Here is a 12,928-nt window from a genome sequence, read left to right as displayed (position 1 = left end):
TTGAATGTACATACATCGACTGACAAATAGGGATTGGCACAACTAAATGCACATATATCGACTGACAAATAGGGATTGGCGCGATTAAAAGTACATGATTTGAGACAGGGTTAGGGTTTGGGTCAGAGATAAACCAGAAAATGATGCGCTCCGCATTTTTTAACAGTTTTGCTTTACATTTTTGATAGAAACCAGGCTTTTTTAAATTTATCGTTGAAAAGAATTTTATTTATAACTGAGTATGAAAAAATGGCGAATATTAGCGTTTTTTAGTATAATTTTTTAAACTTCAACAGCAATTTAGAGCACTTTTTGTTGGTTTTCAGACCTATGTTTTTATACGATTCATAATCAGCATAAAATCCTCTATCATATTCTGCAATAAAAAAAAGGGGGGGGGGGGAGAAACTGCAGTAGCGCCAGAATTAAATAAGAATTTATCAGAAAATATGATACAATTATATTATAGAGTGCGCTCCTTTTCATTAGCAAAGGACATAACAGAAAAGCATAAAAAGTATTTAATAGTTGAAAAGTCTAAGGGACTTAGAAAAAGTATAAAAAAGGTGACAGAAACTTATAATATATATTAAATTAAGGTATTTTAATTAGAAATGTAGAATAAAAAATATACCAGATAAATATATATGTAATTAAATATTTTATGACATACAACTCATTAAATAATTTTTCTTCCAAAATGTATGGTTATTTTTAATTTTGGGTAAATATATATATATATATATATATATATATATATATATATATATATATATATATATATAAAAAACGCTTGCTCCCTGCCCAAACATGAAGGCACTTTTATAATTTTGAACTTTTTATCTTAAACTAAATTTAAATTTATTGGTAGATTTTGAATTTCTAAAAATTGAAAATTATAAAAGTTATGACCTAGCATATTTTCTGACCCCCTTAAAGCAAAGGGGGGTGTAAACTTTGCATGGCCATCACTTTTGTAATTTCAGGATGTCCACTCTGCTGGAAAAACTGGAAAAATTGTATAGGGCTACTTTTGAGAAACATGATGGAAAAACTAGAAAGTCTATTTTGCACGTTGAATCATTAATGCACAAAAATAAATTTTCCAATTTCTTTAGCGTGTTTTTCAAAAACAGTCCTTTCTAGATTTTTTAGTTTTTCGAGCAGAGTGGACCCTGAATTTTTAATTTTTTTTTTACGAAAGACCAACCGAAAACAATGCATGAATAATCTAAACTTGTGTCAACAAACATTTCAAACTTTGATAATAATGATAATAAACTTTGATAAATAACTTAAATAATAAACTTTGATAATAATTTGATAATTCTTTTTATTATACTTTAATGCATATTCAATATTTCTGTTTCCTTATAAAATACTATGCTTAAAAAATTCTGGTACATAACAAAACTCTCCTAGGACTTCTCCTTCTTTGACTTTTCTTTCCAAGTCGTTAAACTTCTCTCCATTTTCTTTCCTTCTTTTTACCTGTTATATTTTTTGTTATTGATATTATAATGATTTTTATACTTTTTATTTTGGATTATTATTAATGGTTATCACTATTATATATATAGATAAATATATAGTAAAATATATATCTATATATAGTAAAATATATATATAGATTATACTTTTTTATATTACTGTATTTAATATTATTATTACTATTTATTACTATTATTTTTATTATTATTACTTATTATTATTATCATTATTATTATTATGCTATAACTTATACCATCATAGGTCTTTACACGTCATCAGTTTATAACTGTTTGTAAATGTCCCGCACGATTGTATATATATGCAGTTATTATTAAAGTGAAAATATATTGATTTGATTTGATTAATTAAAACTGATTTTCCATGTGCTTAAACAGAATTGTTTCATCAAAAATACTAATTTCCCTTTCATTCAACTTTAACTTTCGAATACGCATTTTAAATTCTTCAAAAGTATTGTATACAGGCTTGTTGGCATTTTTATTTATTGTTGTTATGTCTTTAACTATATTTAAGTACCTTCTTTCAGTTAGTTTAGTAGTTGGACGTGATTTAACAAGTAAATTTAAGGTAGGAACCACACCAAGTCCTAATGTTTTTCTTTCAGTCTCTAAAAAGAGACAACAGTACAGGTAAGTTTTTTACTCAAGTAATTTTAACTCAATGGTTTAAATGACTATTTGTCATTTACACCATTGAGTTAAAAATAATTATATATATATTATATATATATAATTATTTTTAACTCAATGGTGTAAAAACATATATATATATATATATACATATATATATATATATATATATATATATATATATACACACATATACATATATACATATATATATGTAGTTGTACTAACTAGTTGCATGTTGTTTCATGTATCTATTTAATACCAAAATGAATACAAAAGTTGCCTTGGCTATTTGGTTTATAAATTAGACATAAGACTTGTCTAAATTATTTAACGAAGTGCACCAACGAGAAGGTAAGACATAGGACTTTGCACTCCATTTCTAAAATGATATACATTTTAACTGTAATGATCATTATAATTACAATGCAATACATCATATTACTCATGCATATACATCATATTACTCATCATATTACTCATCATATTACTCATGCATAATAATATAAAATAGTCCAATATCCTTGCGTTTATTTGTATCTGAGACTGTGCAGTGTGGATGACAGCAATTTCTACCTGGCATTGCTTTTTTTTTTTTACAAATACGATTTAGTTCAAATGTAGTTCTAAAAAGGACTGTTTAATTAAATTTTAAGTGAAAATTCCTTGATATGCCTTTTAACATTCACTAACTGGAATTGCTTAAAATATATTAGTTATATGTAGTTCTAAAAAGGACTGTTTAAATAAAATATAATTGAAAATTCTTTGATATATCTTTTAAAATTCACTTCGACGGCTGATTTGTTTTGCAACTACATTGATCACGTGACCGAAAAAAAATAAAACAATAGCTTCCAGACCAGGGTATATTTCTATAGACTATGATAAAACGTACTGTTTTACGAATTTATTGAAAATGCTCAAACAACATGTACTCTTTTTTCTCTTTTACATACTATTATAAAATGCGCGCGCCTCCGCACTCGTAAACACGAAGATAACATACGTCAAACATCACTTAATTAATTTTAATGTCAAATCTAAACCAAAACCTAAAAAAGAAAAAGTATAGCTGCGCTTTTAATGATGTCCTTCAAGAAAAGTTTTCTAGTTTTAAGAAAGGAAGAATTGATTGTGAAGCCGAATGCAAAATTTGTCCTTCTGGAACATATATTTCTGTTTCTCACAAAGGTAAGAAATAATTCATCTTATCTAAATTTTCTTAATTTATCAAATGCATCTTACAATAATTATTTTAGGTCTTTTCAGCTTTTGAATTAATATTTATACTTTATTATAACTATTAGTTTATATTTTAGTCTTTTTTTACCGTAGCCTAAATGTTTTACATCTTTACAAATCATTTGGTTTTTTTTTTAAATATTGTTTTGTTTTAGGTGCTCTGGATTTGGAATATCACTTAAACACAACAAAACACAAAAAATGTTGCATCTACAAGGACAATTAAGTCATTTTTACAGCCTAAACAAGACAACCTTCTTCAAGAAAAAGTTCATGCTGCAGAAGATGCATTAGCATTTCATACAGTAAGTCATCACCAGTCTTTTAATTTGATGGATTGTGTCAGTAAGCTGCACAAAACTGTATATCCTGATTCAAAAATTGCTAAAGAAGTCACTTGTGCAAGAACAAAATCAGATGCAATAATTACGTCAGTGTTGTCTCCCCACTCAATTGACATAACTATAAAGGATCTGAAAAACTGTTTTGGATTAGCAAGCGATGGCAGTAATCATGGTTCTACCAAATTATTTTTCCATTAATGTAGAGTCAATTATCTTGAAAATATTTAATTACTTCTCAATATATACAGTAAGAACTGAAGAGCTGAAGTGCTTTTGTAATTTTGTAGATGTAGAATACAGGCAATTGTTATACCACTCAAAAACAAGGTGGTTGTCTTTGTTCCCTTGTGTAAATAGAGTCTTACAAATGTACCTAGCACTTAACCCCTATTTTCAATCTCAGGAATCTGTACCTATTGTTATTAGAAATTTCTTTGATGATGGTTTTAATGAAGCTAGACTTTTTTTTGTTCATAGTCTAGTGTATGTATTTCATGAGAGAATTGTTTATCTAGAAAAGGAAAAGAACAGTTTAGCTGAAAACAGGGATGCGGAGTCCCAAAAAGGACTCTGGATTTGAAAGTCACAAAAAGATTACTTCATACTAGTTTTTGTTATCCAGGAGCTCTAAAAATAAAAATAAGTTTATGGACTACTGATAGAAAAAAAATTAAGACTTTTGGGTTAGAGGAACAATCATTTTTTGAACCCGGAGTCCGTAGGTATAATGGCGGCAAGGACTCCGGGACTCCAGGACTCCGGGCTTAAAAACGATAAGTTTCAAGTCATTAAATCTCATGAATTTTTATCTTATAGCAGATAATAAGTCAGCAAACATGTTTAGAGCTACTGGACACTACAGACTTGGAAAAAGTAGAGATATAAAGCCGGAGTCCTATTGGGACTCCGCATCCCTGGCTGAAAGTATCTACATCCTAGAGGAAATTCTTGAAATTTTAACTGACAGAAAAAGTTATAACTTTGTACCTTTAAATGTTAAAATTATTTTCAAGAAAATTAAAAATAACGGATATGGAGATAAATGTAGTGTTCTATTTGTTGAATTTTCTAATGTCTATGAAGGCCTAATTTTGTATCTCAATAAATGGCTCTTCCAATACCAAGATGGATAGTATCCCAACTGGATAGTATCCCAACTTGGGATCAGGTTAAAGACTCAATTTTATTTGTAAATGAAAAAGCTTCTTTTCAAGTTAATGAATCATTGTGCCATGACCAATTTTCTAACTTTGTTAAGTTTCTTAAAAGACATAAAGAAGAGGTAAAAAAGTTCGATGAAGAAGAAAAGAAAAACAATAAAAAAGACATTAAATTACACAACAAGTTAAAACTTTCTAACTATATTTGGGTCAAGTATTTTAGTAACCTGCCAGACAAGTTCTGTGGTTTTGAACTGTTAAAAATAGTGCAATTTTTTTATTGCATTCCAAGCCACAATGCCTCTGCAGAACGATTGTTTTCTTTAATGTCTTGCCAATGAACAATTGAAAGAAGTAGATTATCAGTAGAGTCTGTTAAAAGTATTCTATGTATAAAATATTATTTCAAATCATACTCATTTCATGAATTTCATGAGTATCTGTTTATTGAAAAAAATAGGCTCAACAAAAAAGTATAGTTGGTATGATCCATTTTCCCCTGTTTACAGCTCTGTTCCCACAAATAAAAGCTTTGATGAAAGAGATACTGATACAAGTGATTATTAAGATTGATACAAATGATACAAAATTAGAATTGATGTGTAACTTGTAATCATACAGCTTTTATCTTTCATTAGTCTTTTATTTAAATATATATATACATTTTATTTATACTTTGATTTAAATATATATATTTTTAAATATATGCTATATTTAATTAGACATACTTAATGGTATATCTTAATATAGAATAATATATAAAATATATAATAAAAAATATACAGAACGGTATATTTAAAAATATATTAAAAATTTTATGAATTATTGATTCTTTTTATATATATATTTATCTCTTGTTCAATAAATTTGAATTTGATTGTACACTTGCATTATGATTAAAATTACATTAATTAGTTGTAAGAGTCCTAAAATTAAATTTCAAAAGTGATCAACAAATTACAGTCAGTAATTTGTTGATCACTTACTTAAATAATTTTGTGCATTGTAGTCTAGATTCTTTGATAAATTAAAAATAATTGATGTAAATAAATATTGTTTAATAAATAATTTTTAATAAACAACCTATGTATATAAACATAAAAAGATATGGATTTCAATAAATCTTAAGTTTAAATGTAGTCTTAGATTAGAAAAGATCACAATTTGTAAGATTCTTTTACATTTTTTTATTATTCACCTTTAACAATGGTAATTTTACTGGCAGAGCGGGATTTACAGTTTTAAAGGGCCCAAGGCCAAAACAAAGCCTGCAGCCCCTTATTGAGAAGTAATATGTTAGTTTAAAAAAATATAATCTTAGTTTAGCGTAATTAAAAGTGTTATTTCAATTTTTTTTAAATATTTTATAAAATCTACATAATCTTTTTTCTGTATTTTTCATTAACAAAATCTTTAATCAATAAATCTATAATAATTGACTTCATTTTGTCTGCATTGATTAATAATGCTAAACTGTTTAAAGTTTTTTGTGACATAGTTGATCGCAAATCTTTTTTTGTTAATTTTAATTTTGAAAATGACCTTTCTCCAGAGCAGTTGGATATCATGAAACATTTGAAAATCCTAAAAATGATTTCAGTATTTAGAAATGTATCCTCCATTTGTTTTTCCTTTATAAGTTTGTACAAAAACAAATGGGACAATTCAGAAACTTGAGTATTAAAATATTCTTTCAAATACAGATGTAGATGTTTAATTTCTGCATATTAATTATCATCAATATCTTCCGAGTAGTCTTCCACCAGACAATTAATGCATGTCTTCACCTTATCTTTGTTGAATTTCGTTTCTATTAAAAATACAAATTTGTCATTCAGTTCCTGATAGCATTGAGCTTTTAAATTTGTAGTAAGATTATTGATAATTTTTAAAAAAACGTTTGTCTTAAACTCTTCACGTAGACTTAATTAAGGTTCTTCTGATCAGTTTTCACCTAGTAGCACTTTCTTATTACGGTGCCTCTTTTGTAAATAATCTATGTCTGCTAACAGTAATTTTGCATCTTGTTCTATTAAATCGAATGTGTTAGTTAATCTAAGAAGATAATCTGAAAGAGATGAATAAAGTTTAGTTCATGTTTCTAGAGTAATAGTTGCATTTTGCAATGATTTGGAAACAGCATTCATTCGTTGCAAAATTTGATCCCATATTATTGTTTGTAAAGCAAATTCAAATGTTTCCATTTTCGATAGTAAATTTCCAGCCGCAGCTCTTGTTTTAAGTTTCAAAACTTTCAAACTCATTGATTTGACCAATCCTTCCATTAATTTATTGTAGTTGTGGTGAATGGTTTTGATCGAGTCAGCATGAGCGCTCCACCGAGTATTCGATAGTGATTTCAATGAACTACTTGCAAACTGTTCCAAAACACTCGGCAACTTTGTAGAAGCAGAGAAAAAATTGTACAGCTCTTGAAAAAAAACAAAAAAATTGATTCCCTTGATGCAGCAATCTACAGCAGCCTCTCCTACCAAGTTAAGAGAATGACCTGAACATGGTAAGAATTTTGCCAGCTTATTGAACTCCAAAATTCTAGTTTTCATTCCTTTATAATTTCCAGTCATATTGCTTGAGTTATCATAAGACCGGCTTCTGCAGTTGCTGATTTCCAAGTTCAATTTTACATTTAAAAAGTCCACGGTTGCATTTGCTAAATTTTCCCCGGAGTGATTATCGATGTGAATGAAGTTGACAAATCTTTGAATAGGCTCATTAGAAATTTGATCAATGTACCTCAAGATCACACATAGTTGATCTTTGTGACTCGCATCAGGTATTGAATTTACTGGTAATCCATAATATTTAGATTTTAAAACATCGTCACTGATTGATTGCAAAACTTCTTGACATCAATACGGTTAATTCAAAACATGTATTCTTTGAGAGGTAGTTTGTTTTTCCAGAACCACTGTCACCATAATTTTTTATGTGTTTAGCCAATAAAGGATCAAACTGAGCAATCAACTCAAGCAGACCAATAAAATTTCTGTTGCTCTCAGACCCAAATTTTTCATTTGAACCCCTAAAAGTTTCTTTCGATCATTGTGCAAATTATAGTTATAACTCTTTTTACAACCTCTCTTCAGTAGTTTTTTTTCTTTGCGAATTTCGTGGAGAAGTTGATCATTTAAAAAAACTGTGATTTTTTCTGTGAAAGTATGCTAATGAAGCTTTTCTGTGGTCTGATGAGTGTTCATGCCCCTGAATTGATGCCCCTGAATTTTTCCAATCTTTATATCCCGTTGAAGCTAAAGCATATTTTGAGGGTTCAAAAAGCTTGACAATACAGAATACACAACCTAATGTTGGGGAATATTTGAGCCATTCTCTATTAAACGTTTCACCATTTACTTTTTTCCCCATTAACAAGCTTTTTGAGCAATATCGATCGCGATCTTGATACATCATTTTAGAGGATTTAAAGTCATAATCTGCATTTTGACATTTTAACGGACTCTATCCAAAATTGTATATCCTCAGCTGAAAGAATTTCCCAAAGTCCTGGATCACTTTTCCTATTCAATGGCAAATCGATAGGGAAACATACTCTCTCTTTATTGAGTTCTGATTGCTCGTTTAAGTTTGAGTTTCATTAATTGAGTCCTCTACAAAATCCAATATTTTTGCCTCTTTACTTATGCCACAGTTTGCAAGATTAGCTGAAGTTGGTGAATTACCATGACATTCTGCTTTTAATAAAAAACTATCAAGTTTTTGATGTTTCTTTATGTTTTTTTCTTTTTTTTTTTTTTTTTTTTTTCTTTCTTTTTGCAGCTCCACTTTCATAGCTTCTTCCCATATCTGTTAAAAAGTTCTGAAAATGAACACATTTAATTAATTTAATTGCTATTGTTTACGAGCACTGATTTTGCTTATAGATAACATTTTTTATGATTAAAATTAAGTAAAATAGCCTACATAAATTTATGCCTACAAAAATTTATGATAACTTTTTTACCAGCGCGCTTATTTACTTTACTTAAAAGCGTCTAAAATATCGCTTAACTTTAATGCAATTTAAAATTTAAAACAATTACTTTCTTCAATTACTAAGATATTTTACTTAAAAGCGTGCAAAATTTTTCTTGTAATAAACGCATTCATTTTATTTCAAATCGAATATTTTAAAACATTATGCACAAATAATAAAAAAAACAAATTTATTAACTACCGTTTTTAATATCAATCTGGAAAATTAATCAGGCTGTTTTGCAAATAAATAATGTTTACTACTATTGTAAACCTTAATTAGAAAAACAGCCCTAATTATAGTTATTTTCTTGGTTTGAACAAAATGTTGCAAAATGCTTTTGGTCTTAACTTTCGTCTTAAAATATTTTTTTTTTTTTTAATCACAAAAATATTTATAAAAATAAAAAAGTAAAATTTTTTACACAGTTTCTTTCTAATGAAAATGTATGCACTTTCCAAAAACTAAAATTTAATTAACCAAAATAATTGCCAGTAACCAAATACCCTTGGTATTTGGTTACTGGCAATATGTTTAATGATAATAGTGAAATTGAAGTGGATAATATTAGGCTCAAAGAAGTTATTAATGTAAATATTAATAGGCAACTTGAAAATAATTGTACTATAAAATGATTGTAAAATAAGTAAAAGAGATAGGTCTAGGCAAGATGAAATTAGTCGTTGTGGAAATGTAAGAAATAAAAATTCTGGCAAGTAAGTTTTCTACTCAACGAGCAGAAAACTTACTTGCCAGAATTAAGTGTTAAGCAGTGGTAATGTCTGTTAATTTGATTTTACTTTAGACAATTTAGAACAAAGCAAAGTATGAATTTTACTATTTATAGTAACAATTAACAACAGTTTTGAATTTAAATGATTTTAAATTTTTTTACAATTTCAAACATAATCATGTTGTTTTTTTTTTTACTTGCCTTAATCATCACTTGATTAGTTTGCTTACTGTTGAAACATGGTTTTAATTTTGTAAATTTAATATGATGTGAAATTTACTTTATTAATCATTAGTCAACAGCTAACTGTTGAAGCTGGAGAGAAGCTGGAGCTTAATTAAGAAATGCTGGAAATTAAAACAAAGGTAAAAATAATTTTGTTAACTGATGTTAATGCGGTCTTTATGTCGTTAACTATAAGCAATGATATTGCTGATAGGGAGTCAAAGTTAAAATATTATTTATAAATAAATTTGTATTTGATTTTTTAGATAATATATCAAGTTATTAAAGTGTTTTTGTTATTAATGATTTAATTACTCATAACCTCCTATTAAGGGTTGCTTACTGGTAGTCTTTTTTATTATTGCTACTGTTGTAAATTTCTACTGTTATTATAATAATTTTAGTTGTTATTGTTATTACTATTGTTTTTATTACAATGATTATTTCTGTATTATTACACAGGTCAACAAAAAAAATTTTTTCTGGTGCCGAGCAAACAATTTGTTTTTTGTATAACATATCTCATTTTAATTTCAAATATGCAACTCATTTTTCACCATCACGTCAAGTTGTAAAGATAGTTGTAAACATTTATAACGTTTGCACTTTCAATTAAAGTACAAAAGCGAATTTAAAAAATCGCGAAAAAAATCATATAGTTGGGCCAGTAATGGTACCTACTGGCCCATTAATGGCCCGTTAATGAACCATTAACGGCCCAACACTTAGCCAACAGTTTATAAAACAGTTGGCTAAGTGTTGGTAAAAGCGTTACGTTTTTTTCACGGTACCAACTAAATAGCCAACTGCAGGCCTAACTGTAGCTAATAGTTGGTTATTAGGAACGGGCCAACTATTTACCAACTGTTCAATGTTTACTGGGTAAAGGTTCAAGAATAGAGCCTTGAGGTATACCACAACTAATTGTTTTTAAATTATTTTTGTTTGTACTTATTGAGTTGTTCGATACTCCTTGTTTCCTGTTATTTAAAGATATTTTTGTTGATTTGCATTTAATTACATTTGACTTCAGGAAAACAACCAAAAATGCCACGAACTTTGTTACTTACGACAATTTCATAAAAGATTTTTAGCACCGAATAAAACAAAATAGAACAAGTGGTTTTTATCACGGCCGGCTAAAAGAGATCCAAAAAAGTTTGTTCTTAATTATCCAAGTATCTAAATGTTGTAGTTGAAACTGGAAACTATACAGAACCAAAGCTGTTATGTGATTTTAAACAATAAAATTAAATCTTGTTGAACAATATTATTTAATTAAATCTTGTTAAACAATAAACTTAAACCTTGTTGCAAAAAGAGCTGCTGAAGTTGAACTTGCGCTTCACATAAAAAAGAGCAAGAAGTGTTACTCAGCTTTAAAACATTAGACATTTGACGCTGCTAAAGATAAAAAGCTATGTAGCTGCAAAAACTAGAATCAGCCTGTCCAGCTTATATATTATGTTATATTTGTTGTTTTATCTAAATTATTTTTAAATTTTTACTAAATATCTTCAATACGTATTGCAATCATGAATAAAACTGCTAAGAACTATTTTAAATTTTGGTTAATTGGGCTTTTATTTAAATATTTTTGCATTTAATTACTTAAAAATACTGTTCAAAACTTTATGAAACGTTTAACAATGTTATAAAAGGTTAAAGTTTCATGAAGTTGATAAAGTTTTCATAAAGTTTTGAACAGTACTTTTTAATTTAATTTAATAGTAAAAGTTAGTGTTTTAGTAAACAATTGCCTTTACTTTCAAATAAATTTTCTCAAGTTTTTTTAATAAGATTCTTTTATTTCTTGAAAAATGTGTATTTTATGACTTACGTCCTATCAACAAAAACTGATTCATATATTATGTAATAGGAACATTTCTATTATATAATGCCATATATTTTATTTTAGGAATATTCATATCAAATAAGTTAGTGGAATGATTTTTTGAAATTTATGTTTTGTTGATAATTATGTGGCTTTAATTAATATTGTGGACATTGCTTTTTCCCAAGCAATAACTGGCGTAATTAATATGGTCATGTATAAATAAGTTAAAGCATGTTTTGTTTAAAACGCTTCTTGCTTTAATTAAATTCCAATAGGTTTTTTGAACTTTTGTTACATAAGTTTTGTTGCATGAGATAGAAGTAGTTATTTAGTTAAATTACAGGGAACGGGCGTGTTCCGTGTAATTTAATTAAATAGCCCATCAACTGCTAGCTGGGGTAGCTTGTGTAGTAATTTAATTAAATGATCAAATTTTGTTTTGAAGAAGTTGAGACTAATAGCACTGACAACTTTGTTTCGTAGTGCGTTCAAATGAGGCAAATGTTGTCCATTTTAAGGTGAAAGCGCTTTTCGATGAGCGTAGCTTGGTGGGATGTTAATTGGAGCAATATACTAGCTAGATGAGGTTGCCACACAAACGTTTATCGAGTAGTGAGGTGAGTCCGAGTTTGATGCATCTCGTCTTATAGTCGAAGCGCTTTTTTTGTGCGGTACTTTGGTAGCCCGATGTTAGATGCGTTCTATGGTATTTATCTCTTTTTCGAGGTATGGGCATCAGGCGGTAACTGCAAACTCAAGATGTGGGCGTATATAGGTGGTGTAAAGCTTTTTCCATATTTTGGTGTCTCTGCTGATGAAGGTGTATTTTAAGATTCCAAGAACATTATTGGACAATGCTAAGAATTTTAGTATCGTACATTTTACAAATGCTTTCACTACTAACGTGTTAGGGTAAGTTGTTGATGAAGATAATGAAGGCTCAGTGCTAGGCACTGAGTCTTGCGGAATGCCGCTGGTAACATATTTCCAGTTGTTTTTAGTGTTATTGTGAAGATCGCATTGTGATCTATTTGAAAGAAAAACTTTAATCCAGCTATGAATTTTAACTTCAATTCCGAGGATTCAAGTTTTTGCAATAGTCTTCTGTGAGGGACTTTGTTGAAAAGTTTCGGCAAAGTCAAGAAAGAGCTTGTTAACAGGAAGTTTATAGAGAAAGCTATGGTCATGAGCAGATTTGTGACACAGACTTTTTTATTGATTAAGCCGTGTTGACAATTGGTAATAAGTTTTT

The sequence above is a fragment of the Hydra vulgaris genome, chromosome 12 (assembly GCF_038396675.1).
Source record: "Hydra vulgaris chromosome 12, alternate assembly HydraT2T_AEP".
NCBI lineage: Eukaryota > Metazoa > Cnidaria > Hydrozoa > Anthoathecata > Hydridae > Hydra > Hydra vulgaris.
The sequence above is the reverse complement of the archived record's forward strand: the minus strand, read 5'-3'. Positions refer to the sequence as shown.